The sequence below is a fragment of the Oncorhynchus gorbuscha genome, linkage group LG01 (genome assembly GCF_021184085.1).
Source record: "Oncorhynchus gorbuscha isolate QuinsamMale2020 ecotype Even-year linkage group LG01, OgorEven_v1.0, whole genome shotgun sequence".
NCBI classification, from domain to species: Eukaryota; Metazoa; Chordata; class Actinopteri; order Salmoniformes; family Salmonidae; genus Oncorhynchus; species Oncorhynchus gorbuscha.
Window position 1 is genome coordinate 31,166,538 of NC_060173.1, and position 13,351 is coordinate 31,179,888.

Here is a 13,351-nt window from a genome sequence, read left to right on the forward strand (position 1 = left end):
ATCTTTAACTTCCTGACTGATGGCTTTAACTTTAACTTCCTGAGTTGCTTCAATATATCCACATAATTTCCCTCCCTCATGATGCCATGTATTTTGTGAAGTGCACCTGTCCCTCCTGCAGCAACGCAACCCCACAACACAATGCTGCCACCCCCGTGCTTTACGGATGGGATGGTGTTCTTTGGCTTGCAAGTGTCACCCCTTTTTCCCCCAAACACAATAATGGTCATTATGGCCAAACAGATCTATTTTTGTTTCATGAGATCAGAGGACATTTCTCCAAAAAGTTGGATCTTGTCCCCATGTGCAGTTGCAAACCGTAGTCTGGCTTTCTTATGGCGGTTTTAGAGCAGGGGCTTCTTCCTTGCTGAGCGGCCTTTCAGGTTATGTCGATATAGGACTTGTTTTACTGTGGATATAGATACTTTTGTACATAGTTTGGCCCCGGTAATGCGTTGGGCATACCGCACCACACTCTGGAGAGCCTTGCGGTCACGAGCGGTGCAGTTGCCGTACCAGGCGGTGATACAGCCGACAGGATGCTTTCAATTGTGCATCTGTAAAAGTGTGAGGGTTTTAGCTAACAAGCCAAATTGCTTTAGCCTCCTGAGGTTGAAGAGACTGTTGCAGTTTCTTCACCACCCTGTCTGTGTGGGTGGTCTATTTCAGTTTGTCAGTGAGGTGTACACCAAGGTATTTGAAGCTTTCCTCCTTCTCCACCTTCTCCACTGCAGTCCCATCGATGTAGATAAGGGGGTGCACCCTCTGCTGTTCCCTGAAGTCCACAATCAGCTCCTTTGTTTTGTTGACATTGAGTGAAAGGTTGTTTTCCAGGCACCACACTCCCAGAGCAGTTGGTAATGAAGTCTACTTTTTATTTTACTAGGAATAAATTCTTATTTTCAATGACGGCCTAGGAACATTGGGTTAACTGCCTTGTTCAGGGGAAGAACGACAGATGTTTAATTTGTCAGCTCGGGGATTCAATCTTGCAACCTTTCGGTTACAAGTCCAACGCTCTAACCACTAGGCTATCCTGCTGCTGTCATACTACCTTTGTGTTGTCTGCAAACTTGATGATTGATGTGGAGGCGTGCATGGCTACGCATTCATGGGTGAACAGGGAGTACAGGGGGAGGGCTGAGCACACGCCCTTGTGGGGTCCCAGTGTTGAGGATCAGCGGGGTGGAGATGATATTTCCTACCTTCACCACCTGGGAGCGGCCCAATAGGATGTCCAGCATCTCGGTGCACAGGGCAGGGTTCAGACCCAGGGCTTAATGATGAGCCTAGAGGGTGCCATGGTGTTGAATGCTGAGCTATAGTCAATAACAGCATTCGTGCATAGGTATTCCTCTTGTCCAATTGGGATAGGGCAGTGTGCAGAGTGATGGCGATTGCATCGTCTGTGGATCTATTAGGGTGGTATATAAGTGGCTCTAGGGTGGCAGGTAGGGTGAAGGTGATATGATCCTTGACTAGTCTCTCAAAGCACTTCATGATGACAGAGGTGAGCGCTACTGGGCGATAGTCACTAAATTCAGTAATCTTTGCCTTCTTTGGTACAGGAACAATGGTGGCCATCTTGAAGCATGTGGGACAGCAGATTGGGATAGGGAAAGAATGAATATGTCCGTAAACACTCCAGCCAGCTGGTCTGCGCATGCTCTGAGGATGCGGCTAGGGATGCCGTCTGAGCCGGCAGCCTTGCGAGGGTTAACACGTTTAAATGTCTTACTCACGTCGGCCACGGAGAAGGAGAGCCCACAGTCCTTGGTAGCTGGCCATGGTGGTGGCACTGTGTTTGCGTGTGAACAATGTGTTTAGCCTGTTCCGAAGCAAGACGTCGGTCTTGGCGACGTAGCTGATTTTCCATTTGTCTGTAATCCCTGCCACATATGTCTAGTGTCTGACCCATTGAATTGTGATTCCACTTTATCTCTATGCTGACGTTTAGCTTGTTTCTGCTATGCAGAGTGAATAACTACGCTGTTTATATTCTGCCATATTACCAGTCGCCTTGCCTTGGTTAAATGCAGTGGTTCGTGCTTTCAGTTTCACGTGAATGCTACCATCTATCCATGGTTTCTGGTTAGGGTAGGTTTTATTAGTCACGTGGGTACTACATCTCCTATACACTTCCTAATGAACTCAGTCACCGTATCCATGTATGCGTCTAATTTTCACAATCTACCCGGAACATATCCCAGTCCACATGATCAAAATTATCCTGAAGCATGGATTCCGATTGGTCAAACCAGTGTTGAATAGTACAAAGCACGGGCACTTCCTGAATTTCTGAGTTCTGAGTTTCTGCCTATAGGACGTGAGGAGCAAGATGGAGTCATGGTCATATTTAGAAGAAGTCGTGACAGTACCCCCCCTCGAGGATGACCCGGAGGACGAGGGGCAGGGCGATCTGGACGGAGGCAGTGAAACTCCCTTAGCATAGGTGGATCCAGTACGTCCTCCACCGGCACCCAGCATCTCTCCTCCGGACCGTACCCCTCCCAGTCCACGAGGTACTGAAGACCCCCCCACCCGACGCCTCAAGTCCAGTATGGCCCGAACTGCATACGCCGGCGCCCCCCCGGGACCTCCCGCACCTCATCTTCCTGAGGAGAGACATGAAACGAGGGGTTAATACGGTAATACGGGGGAAGCTGTAACCTATAACACACCTTGTTTATTCTCCTCAGGACTTTGAATGGCCCCCCAAACCGCGGACCCAGCTTCCGGCAGGGCAGGTGGAGGGGCAGGTTTCGGGTCAAGAGCCAGACCCGGTCCCCCGGTGTGTACACCGTCCTTGGCTAAAGTGGGCCACCAGTACTTCCCACTAAGACATTGCACCGTCCTCCCGATCCCCGGGTGACCAGAGGAGGGGGACATGTGAGCCCACCAAATGAACCTGTCTCTAACCTCCAGCGGAACATACACCCGTCCCACTGGACACTGTGGTGGAGTAGGCTCAACACGCGATGCTCGCTCAATGTCTGCGTCCACCACCCACTTCACAGGTGCCACTAGACAAGAAGCCGGGAGGATGGGCGCAGGATCAATGGCCCGCTCCTCCGTATCATATAGTCGGGACAGTGCATCTGCCTTAGTGTTCTGGGAGCCTGGTCTATAGGAGATGGTAAACCTAAATCGGGTGAAAAACATGGCCCACCTTGCCTGACGAGGGTTCAGTCTCCTCGCTGCCCGAATGTACTCTAGATTATGGTGGTCAGTCCAGATGAGAAAAGGGTGTTGGGCCCCCTCGAGCCAATGTCTCCACACCTTCAGGGCTCTGACAACAGCTAGCAGCTCCCGATCCCCCACGTCATAGTTTCGCTGGCGCACCCGAGCGCTGGGAGAGCACGGCTCCAACCCCAGCCTCGGATGCGTCCACCTCCACTATGAATGCCAAAGAGGGGTCCGGATGCGCCAGCACGGGAGCCGAGGTAAAAAGAGCCTTCAGGCGACCAAAAGCCCTGTCTGCCTCAGCCGACCATCCCAGACGCGTCGGCCCCCCTTTCAGCAGTGACGTAAAGGGCGCAGCCACCTGCCCAAAACCCCGGATAAACCTCCGGTAGTAGTTGGCAAACCCTAAGAACCGCTGCACCTCCTTTACCGTGGTTGGAGTCTGCCAATTACGCACGGCTGTGATGCGGTCATCCTCCATCACCAACCCCGATGTGGAAATGCGATATCCAAGGAAGGAGACGGCCTGTTGGAAGAACGAGCATTTCTCAGCCTTGACGTACAGGTCATGCTCTAACAGTCGCCCAAGTAGCCTGCGCACCAGAGACACATGCGCGGCCCGTGTAGCGGAATAGACCAGAATATCATTGATGTAAACCACCACACCCTGACCGTGCAGGTCCCTGAGAATTTCATCCACAAAAGATTGGAAGACTGCTGGAGCAATCTTCAACCCGTACGGCATGACGAGGTACTCATAATGGCCGGATGTGGTACTAAACGTCACCAAGTTATATGCACTCCTGAGATCCAGTTTTGTGAAAAACTGTGCTCCGTGAAATGACTCAATCGCTGTGGCAATGAGAGGTAGCGGATATATTATTAACTATACCCCACCGCGATGGAATTTAGACCTCTATAGTCAATGCACGGACGCAAACCACCCTCCTTCTTCTTCACAAAAAAGAAACTCGAGGAGGCAGGTGAGATGGAGGGCCGAATGAACCCCTGCCCCAGATATTCCGGTATGTATGTCTCCATAGCCACCGTCTCCTCCTGTGACAGGGGATACACGTGACTCCTGGGAAGTGCAGCGCCTACCAGGAGATTTATCGCACAATCCCCTTGTAGATGAGGTGGTAATTGGGTCGCCTTCTTTTTACAGAAGGCGATAGCCAAATCGGCATATTCTGAGGCAATGTGCACGGTGGAGACTTGGTCTGGACTCTCCACCGTTGTAGCACCGATGGAAACTCCTACACACCTGCCTGAGCACTCCTCCGACCACCCCTGTAGAGCCCTCTGTTGCCATGAAATCCTGGGGTTGTGACGGGCCAACCAGGGGATCCCCAACACCACCGGAAATGCAGGAGAATCAATGAGGGAGAGACTAATGCTCTCCTCATGACCCTCCTGCGTAACCATACCCAGTGGAGCCGTGGCCTCCCTGACTAGTCCTGACCCTAATGGTCGGCTATCTAAGGCGTGCACTGGGAAGGGTTTGTCAAGCTGAACAAGGGGAATCCTTAACCTGTTCGCTAAACCGCGGTCAATAAAATTCCCCGCCGCGCCTGAGTCTACTCGCGCCTTATGCCGGGAAAGAGGGGAACATTCAGGAAAAACAATCCATACATACATGTGACCAACAGGGGGCTCTGGGTGAGCCTGGTGCCGACTCACCTGAGGTGTTCGGGCAGTGCTCGGCCTGGCGTTTCGACTCCCGGGGGGAACCCCCCAGCACCGGTCTGCAGTGTGCCCTCTGCGACTACAGCTGGCACAGGAAAGGCCCCCTCCTCCGGTCGCCCTCGCTGCAGCACCTCCTAGCTCCATGGGTGTTGGAGTGGTGGAGCTGGGGGATAGAACTGACAGAACCCGATCTGGACGTCCGCGGATCGCCAGCAAGTTGTCCAACCGAATGGACATGTCGATCAATTGGTCCAAGGACAAGGTAGTGTCTCTACAGGCCAGCTCCCTACGGACGTCCTCACGCAAACTACACCTATAGTGATCGATCAAGGCCCTGTCGTTCCATCCCGTGCCAGCGGCCAAGGTCCGGCACTCCACAGCAAAGTCCTGAGCACTCTTCTTCTCCTGCCTCAGATGGAACAGCCGTTCACCCGCCGCTCGACCCTCAGGTGGGTGATCGAACACGGCCCGAAAGCGGCGGGTGTACTCTGGGTAGTGGTCCCTCGCCGAGTCAGGATCGTTCCATACCGCGTTGGCCCACTCCAGGGCTTTACCTGCGAGGCAGGAGACGAGGGCGTTCACGCTCTCACCCCCCGAAGGAGCCGGACGAACAGTCGCCAGGTATAGGTCCATCTGGAGTAAGAAGCCCTGGCACCCGGCCGCCGTCCCATCGTACTCCCTCGGGAGGGCGAGTCGAATCCCACTGTGCTCAGGCAATAAAGGAGAGGGTAGTGGTACTGGTTGGGGTGTGGCTGATAACGGTGTAGGAAGGCCACCTCTCTCCCATCTCTCCATCGTCGCCATCACCTGATCCATGGCGGTCCCCAGCCGGTGTAACACTGCGCATCTGCTCCTGCTGACTCCATAATTATTGGTGCAGGATTCTGTGAACAACCACAGTTCCGACACTACCTACACATACATCAATGCGAAAACAATAAACAGCATAGAATACCGAACGCTAATACTCACAAACTTAATCCTGCACAAATTACGGCAGGTAACAGGTGCCCTATATACCCACAGAAATCAAAGCAATTGAAACCAGGTGTGAAAAGGAACACAGACAAAACAACCAGAAAAAGAAAAAAGGGATCGGTAGTGGCTAGTAAACCGGCGACGCTGAGCCCCAAGCGTGTGCTTACCTTCGGTAGAAGTCATGACAGTAATTGTATAATTTACCTCAGTGTTATTTTAATTTAAAAAAAAATATATTATTTCACCTTTATTTAACCAGGTAGGTTAGTTGAGAAGAAGTTCTCATTTACAACTGCGACCTGGCCAAGATAAAGCAAAGCAGTGTGACACAAACAACAACACAGAGTTACACATGGAATAAACAAACATACAGTCAATAATATAATAGAGAAAGTATATATTCAGTGTGTGCAAATGAGGTAGGATAAGGGGGGTGAGGCAATAAATAGGCCATAGTGGCAAAAGTATTACAGTTTGGCAAATGAAACACTGGGGTGATAGATGTGCAGAAGATGAGTGTTGAAATTATTATCCTCTGTCAGGTAAAGCCATTAACAGATCCAGTAGCTCCACACTGCTTGCAGCAGCCATGTGTTCCCTGTTCCATGTGAGAGCACATGCACCAGTTGCTACCAGTTCCACAGAGGTCAGGTGCCTCTGAGGGTTTTAATTGGATATTGAGAGGTGACACTCAGGGTTCAGGGGTCATCTGATTCATGCTGAGAGTCTTGACGGTGTCTGGTTCTCACTGCCCACACACTCTGTTCAGCCATGGCACACAGGCAGGCTCAGACACTCAGACATGTCGTGTGTGTGTGTGTGTGTGTGTGTGTGTGTGTGTGTGTGTGTGTGTGTGTGTGTGTGTGTGTGTGTGTGTGTGTGTGTGTGTGTGTGTGTGTGTGTGTGTGTGTGTGTGTGTGTGTGTGTGTGTGTGTGTGTGTGTGTGTGTGTGTGTGTGAGTGAGTGAGTGAGTGAGTGAGTGAGTGAGTGAGTGAGTGAGTGAGTGAGCTGGCAGCGTAAGGGAGATTCACTCAGTGTTAATAACACATTCATAATCCTCAGCCCTTATGGCTGGCTTAGCTTCATATCCCTGGGTAATTGCATACATTAGCATGTCATTATTTTGTTTTTGTTATTCTTAAAGATGTTTAATACTGCAGAAAATACTGAGGTTGGAGGGGAGCATCTCTGTTCTGTTATTTTGTGTGATTCCAGAAATGTAATATGAATTGTGTGTGTATTAATTTAAATGTATCTTAATCTAATAAGGCTGGTTAGTTCAGAACCAATTTTGCAATGTTGACTTGGCCAAAGAGAAGAGACCGAGGTGAATGGCACATGCTGTTTGTTTAATTCACTTCTTTGTCAATAAGCTGTTTCTGTTCATTTCTGAAAAGCGAGAGAGACAAAGAGAGCACAGACAAAGACTTTATAAGATGGTCATTACAGAATCAGGATATTTCATCCCATCATTCTGTGTTCCTAGGTGACTGCTAATCACGTCACGCTTTCCTGGAACTATCTGCTCTACGGGCCGTCGGCCCGTCTGCCTGTCTTTAATTAGAGCCTTATTTCTCTTTTGATCAGGCCCCCGGCAGGAAGCACGTTGCCAAGCAGGCACCTCACCAGAGGTGGAAACCAATTACCTGTTATGAGAGATATACGCACGCACACACTCGTATTTGCACACAAACGAATGCACATGCACACACACACATGCAAGCGGTTTGTGTGTTTGTACTCACATGTCTGTCAGTCTGCATGCTGATATTCATGGTCCTCTGTAGCTCAGTTGGTATAGCATGATGTTTGCAACCGCCAGGATAGTGGGTTCTATTCCTGAGAGCAATGTATGCATGCATGACTGTAAGTTGCTTTGGGTAAAAGCATCTGCTGAATGGTACATATAGTGTATTTAATGCACTGTGAACAGGTTTCTGTGAGCTCTCATGCTCTTACAGGCCCATTACTGCACTGTCTACATGAACACATACAGACTGCTCTGCTATATTTCATCTAACGCTCATAACCAATCCCTATACATCTCTCTTGTAATAATACACTTACCACTCTACCTCTCCTCCACATAAACACAATGTATTGCCTCCTTATGCAGGGTAGCCTAGTGGTTAAAGCATTGGACTAGTAACCGAAAGGTTGTAAGTTCAAATCCCCGAGCTGACAAGGTAAAAAAATCTGTCGTTCTGCCCCTGAACAGGCAGTTAACCCACTGTTCCTAGGCCGTCATTGAAAATAAGAATTTGTTCTTAACTGACTTGCCTAGTAAAATAAAAAATGTAATATTATTAACAGCCACTGTGAATGAATGTCAGTTCTCTCCTCTATTACAGTATGTTTACCAATCTTCCGCTCCTATAGCACAACCCTATACCTCTGTCCTCTGAAAAACCATGTATTACCTCTTTACCTCTATTCTACTAACAACTCATGTGACAAATGAATGTCTGTTCCTCAGCTCTCAGTGCTCAAAATGATCATTTTATTGGCCAGGTCTGGATGGCTTTAAACGTCAGAACAATAGGCTACACAGGCTGATCAGGGCGTTGGGTTTGATGGATTAGACCGTTCAGGAATAAGTCAACGCTGTGGGAGCCTCTGCAGAGAGGGATACATAGAAATGTGGTGTTTTATTGATGTAGAGTGAAACTTGAAGGAGAGGGGAGCATATTCACTTCACTGACACTTCATTTAGCAGTAATATAATAGACACACGATTTGTTTTATTTTAGAAGGAATGTATTGAATATAAAGTAGCATTAAATCCAGAGAAAGAGAGAAGTAGACAGAGAGGTAGGGAGAGAGAGAGACTGTATTTGCTGTGTTTTGTGTGATAATTTATCTTGAGCTCTTTCAGTTTCGGCTGTATCATTTCTATTTATTTCCACATAGCAACAGCTCTTCCCAGGCCTTGACAGAAACCATCTCCATGGTAAATACTCTACAGCATGCATTCTAGGAGCATAGCAGGGAGGAGAGGACGTGGGAAGAGAGGAGATGCAGGCTTACAGCGCCCTTCCATTTCTCAAGCCAAGCCACTGAAACACAGTAACTGCTGTAGACTATTAGCTCTCTGTATACAGTACTCTAATTCACCACTACACTGATGTACTGTATACTGAGCCTGAGAAAAGCAATCCTATTTTATTAAGCTGTTTAGTGAGGTATGCCTTTAATATGCCTGATTCCTTTCCATATACAGTACCACTCAAAAGTTTGGATACACCTACTCATTCAAGGGTTTTTCTTTATTTTGGATATTTTCCACATTGTAGAATAATAGTGAAGACATCAAAACTATGAAACAATACATATGGAATCATGTGGTAACCAAAATAGTGTTAAACAAATGAAAATATATTTTATATTGAGATTATTCTAAGTAGCCCCCCTTTGCCTTGATGACAGCTTTGCACCCTCTTGACATTCTCTCAACCAGCTTCATGAGTTAGTCACCTGAAATGCATTTCAGGTGTGCCTTGTTAAAAGTTAATTGTTGAATTTCTTTCCATCTTAATGCGTTTGAACCAATCAGTTGTGTTGTGACAAGGTAAGGGTGGTATACAGAAGATAGCCCTCTTTTGGTAAAAGAGCAGGTCCATATTATGGCAAGAACAGCTCAAAAGTGCAGTGCATCATTACTTTAAAACCTCTTTGGGCTAGACGTGCCGCTAGCAACCCACCACGACAACATCCGGTTGTAATGCGGTGCGTCCTGGTGGCAGGGAAGCCATGCGCAGGTGAATGAACTTGGTAAAAACGGAGCTGTTTAATAAACATCCCAAAAAACCTCAGAAAACCAAAGTATTCAAAAATAACATAATAGGGTGCAAAACCCACAGCACACCAGAACAAATTACATACCTACATACAACAAACAATCTCTGACAAGGCCGTGAGGGGAAACAGAGGGTTAAATACACAACATGTAATGAATGGAATTGGAACCAGGTGTGCAGGAAGACAAGACAAGACAAAACCAATGGAAAATGAAAAATGGATCAATGATGGCTAGAAGGTCGGTGACGTCCACCGCCGAACACCACCCGAACAAGGAGAGGGACCGACTTCAGTGGAAGTTGTGACACCAGTGAAATTTCAGAGCGCGAAATTCAAATGACAGAAATAGTCATATTTAACATTCATGAAAATACACGTGTCATATTTCAGAAAAAAAGCTTTACGTCTTGTTAATCCAGCCGCTGTGTCAGATTACAAAAAGGCTTTACGGCGAAATCGCACCGTGCGAATATCTGAGGACAGCGCCCAGCTAACAAAAGCATTAAAAACATTTTCCAACCGGGCAGGTGCGGCACGAAAGTCAGAAATAGCGATAAAATAAATACCTTACCTTTGAAGATCTTGTTATGTTGGCACTCCAAAAGGTCCCAGCTACATCACAAATGGTCCTTTTGTTCGATAAAGTCCTTCTTTATACCCCCAAAAACTCAGTTTAGCTGGTTTTCCTCCTTCAAAATGCATACAAAATGAATCCCAAACGTTACCTATAAACTTCACCAAACAAGTCAAAGAATGTTTATAATCAAACCTCAGGTACCCTAATACGTAAATAAACGATAAAATTTAAGACGGAGAGTCGTTATTGTCTTTACCCGGAGATAAACAGCAAAGTACGCGCTCTTATCCATGCGCGTGAAAACACTACAGCCAAAATGGGAGCCACTTAGAAAAACTACAAATTCTAGCTCATTTTTCAAAAACAAGCCTGAAACTCTTTCTAAGGACTGCTGACATCTAGTGGAACCCTTAGGAACTGCAATCTGTGAGGTTTTCCCTTCATATTAAAAATGACAGCCATTGGAATCAGTGGTGGGCTGAAATTATTTTTTTTCTGGATGGTTTGTCCTCGAGTTTTCGCCTGCCATATCATTATACTCACAGGCATTATTTTAACACTTTTTAGAGTGTTCTCTATGCAAATCTACCAATTATATGCATATCCTAGCTTCTGGGCCTGAATAACAGGCAGTTTACTTTGGGCACCTCAGTCATCCAAACTTCTGAATACTGCCCCCTGGCCTTAAGAGATGAAGGTTGGTCAATCCGGATCATTTCAAGAACTTTGAAAGTTTTCAAGTGCAGTCGGAAAAACCATCAAGCTCTATAATGAAATTGGCTTTCATGAGGACCGCAACAGGAAAGGAAGGCCCAAAGTTACCTCTGCTTCAGAGGATAAGTTCATTAGAGTTACCAGCCTAAGAAATTGCAGCCCAAATAAACGCTTCACAGATTTCAAGTAACAGACACATCTCAACATCAATTGTTCAGATGAGACTGCGTGAATCAGACCTTCATGTTCTAATTGCTCCAAAGAAACCAATACTAAAGGACACCAATAAAAGAAGAGACTTGCTTGGGCCAAGAAACACGAGCAATGGATATTATACCGATGGAAATCTGTCCTTTGGTCTGATGAGTCCAAATTTTAGATTTTTGGTTCCAACCGCTGTGTAATTGTGAGACGCAGAGTAGGTGAATGGATCATCTCCGAATGTGTGGTTCCCATACCACAGCATTTTGCAGCGATATGCCATCACATCTGGTGTGTGCTTAGTGGGACTATCATGTGTTTTTCAACAGGACAATGATCTAGGCTGTGCAAGGGCTTTTTGACAAAGGAGTGTGAGGGTGTGCTGCATCAGATGACCTGGCCTCCACAATCACCAGACCTCAACCCAATTGAGATTATTTGGGATGAGTTGGACCACAGAGTGAAGGAAAAGCAGCCAACAAGTTCTCAGCATATGTGGGAACTCCTTCATGACTGTTGGAATAGCATTCCAGATTAAGCTGGATGCCAAGAGTGTCCAAAGCTGTTATCAAGGCAAAGAGTGGCTTCTTTGAGGAATTTAAAATATATTTGTTTAACATGTTTTGCTTACTACATGATTCCATATTTGTTATTTGATAGTTGTAATGTCTTCACTATTATTACACAATGTAGAAAATAGTAAAAATAAAGAAAAACCCTTGAATGAGTAGGTGTGTCCAAGCTTTTGACTGGTACTGTATATAGAGTCTAGTACAGTTTTTTGTGTGTGTGTGTGTGTGTGTGTGTGTGTGTGTGTGTGTGTGTGTGTGTGTGTGTGTGTGTGTGTGTGTGTGTGTGTGTGTGTGTGTGTGTGTGTGTGTGTGTGTGTGTGTGTGTGTGTGTGTGTGTGTGTGTGTGTGTGTGTGTGTGTGTGTGTGTGTGTGTGTGTGTGTGTGTACGTGTTTAACTATTCTTGTGGATACTTCTGTTCCCCACAAGAATAGTAAACAAACACGTTTGACCAACTGGGGACATTTTGTTGGTCCCCACTAGGTCAAATGCTATTTCTAGGGGGTTTAAGGTTAAGGTTAGAATTGGGTTTAGGGTTAGTTTTAGGGTTAAGGTTAGGTTTTTGGGTTAAGATTAGGGTTAAGGTAAGAGTACAGGTTGGGGTTAGGGATTAGGGAAAATATGATTTTGGAGGGACTGAATTGTTTGTCCCCACAAGGTTAGCTGTACAAGAGTGTGTGTGTGTGTTTGTGCGATGTTCTAAAAAAACGTTTACATTTACATTTCCTTTGTATGAATTCTGTATAAAACATACATATCAATTATGCCCTAAATATACTAAGTTCCATGATAAGGAACAACCACACACAGCCTTTCCTCTGCAAGAGAAGTGTGCTGCTGACTTACTGTCATCCAGCCTCTCTCTGCAGCTGCGCAGTCCCCTGGGGTTAAGCTATCACAGTGACATTGCCATCTCTTATGGCGGAAATTACAAGCCTATGTTATAATACTTTTATTGCATCAAATGGTTGTTTTATTCAACAGAGTAGAGGGTTCTTATAACTCTCTATTGTGTCTGTGTGAACTGAAAGTGGGCCTCTGGGAGATAACACTGACAGGAGATTTACGATGTCTTTGGGGATACCGCATTCCAGAGCATGAGTTAATGTTTCTGTTCTATACAGTTCCAGGGAGACATGGCTCCTGTATGAAGTTGGGGGGCCAGACACTGGTCTCTACACAATGAAAACTGTTCACACAACAGATACTGTCTGCTGTGAATTATAAGTATCTTTCATACAAATCTTAACCTTGTGACCCATTCCATAAAACTGTTGTGTGTTATGTAGACTGACTTTGCTATAAAATGTTGTGGCTCAAACCAGCTGGTTGAGTTCTCATTGATCACCTCCAGGGGTGATTACCAACCAGCACCATTACTTCAGTAATTAAATGAAGACATTTGATTGTTTTGAAGAAATCTTAAAAGTCTCTCCTTGATTACTATAATTCCACCAGACACTCTACTGGGGAGGTCAACCGCAATATACACGGATGGAGTTTTAGGTTACAGCCATGTCATTACAGAGAGAGATAAGAGGTCGGAGCTAATCGACATGCCTAGTTTTAGACAGAGAATCAATAGTCCCTGAAATAAACCCAGAGCTGATTGTCCAGACCTGCAGACAGACTGCAGTTAGTGTT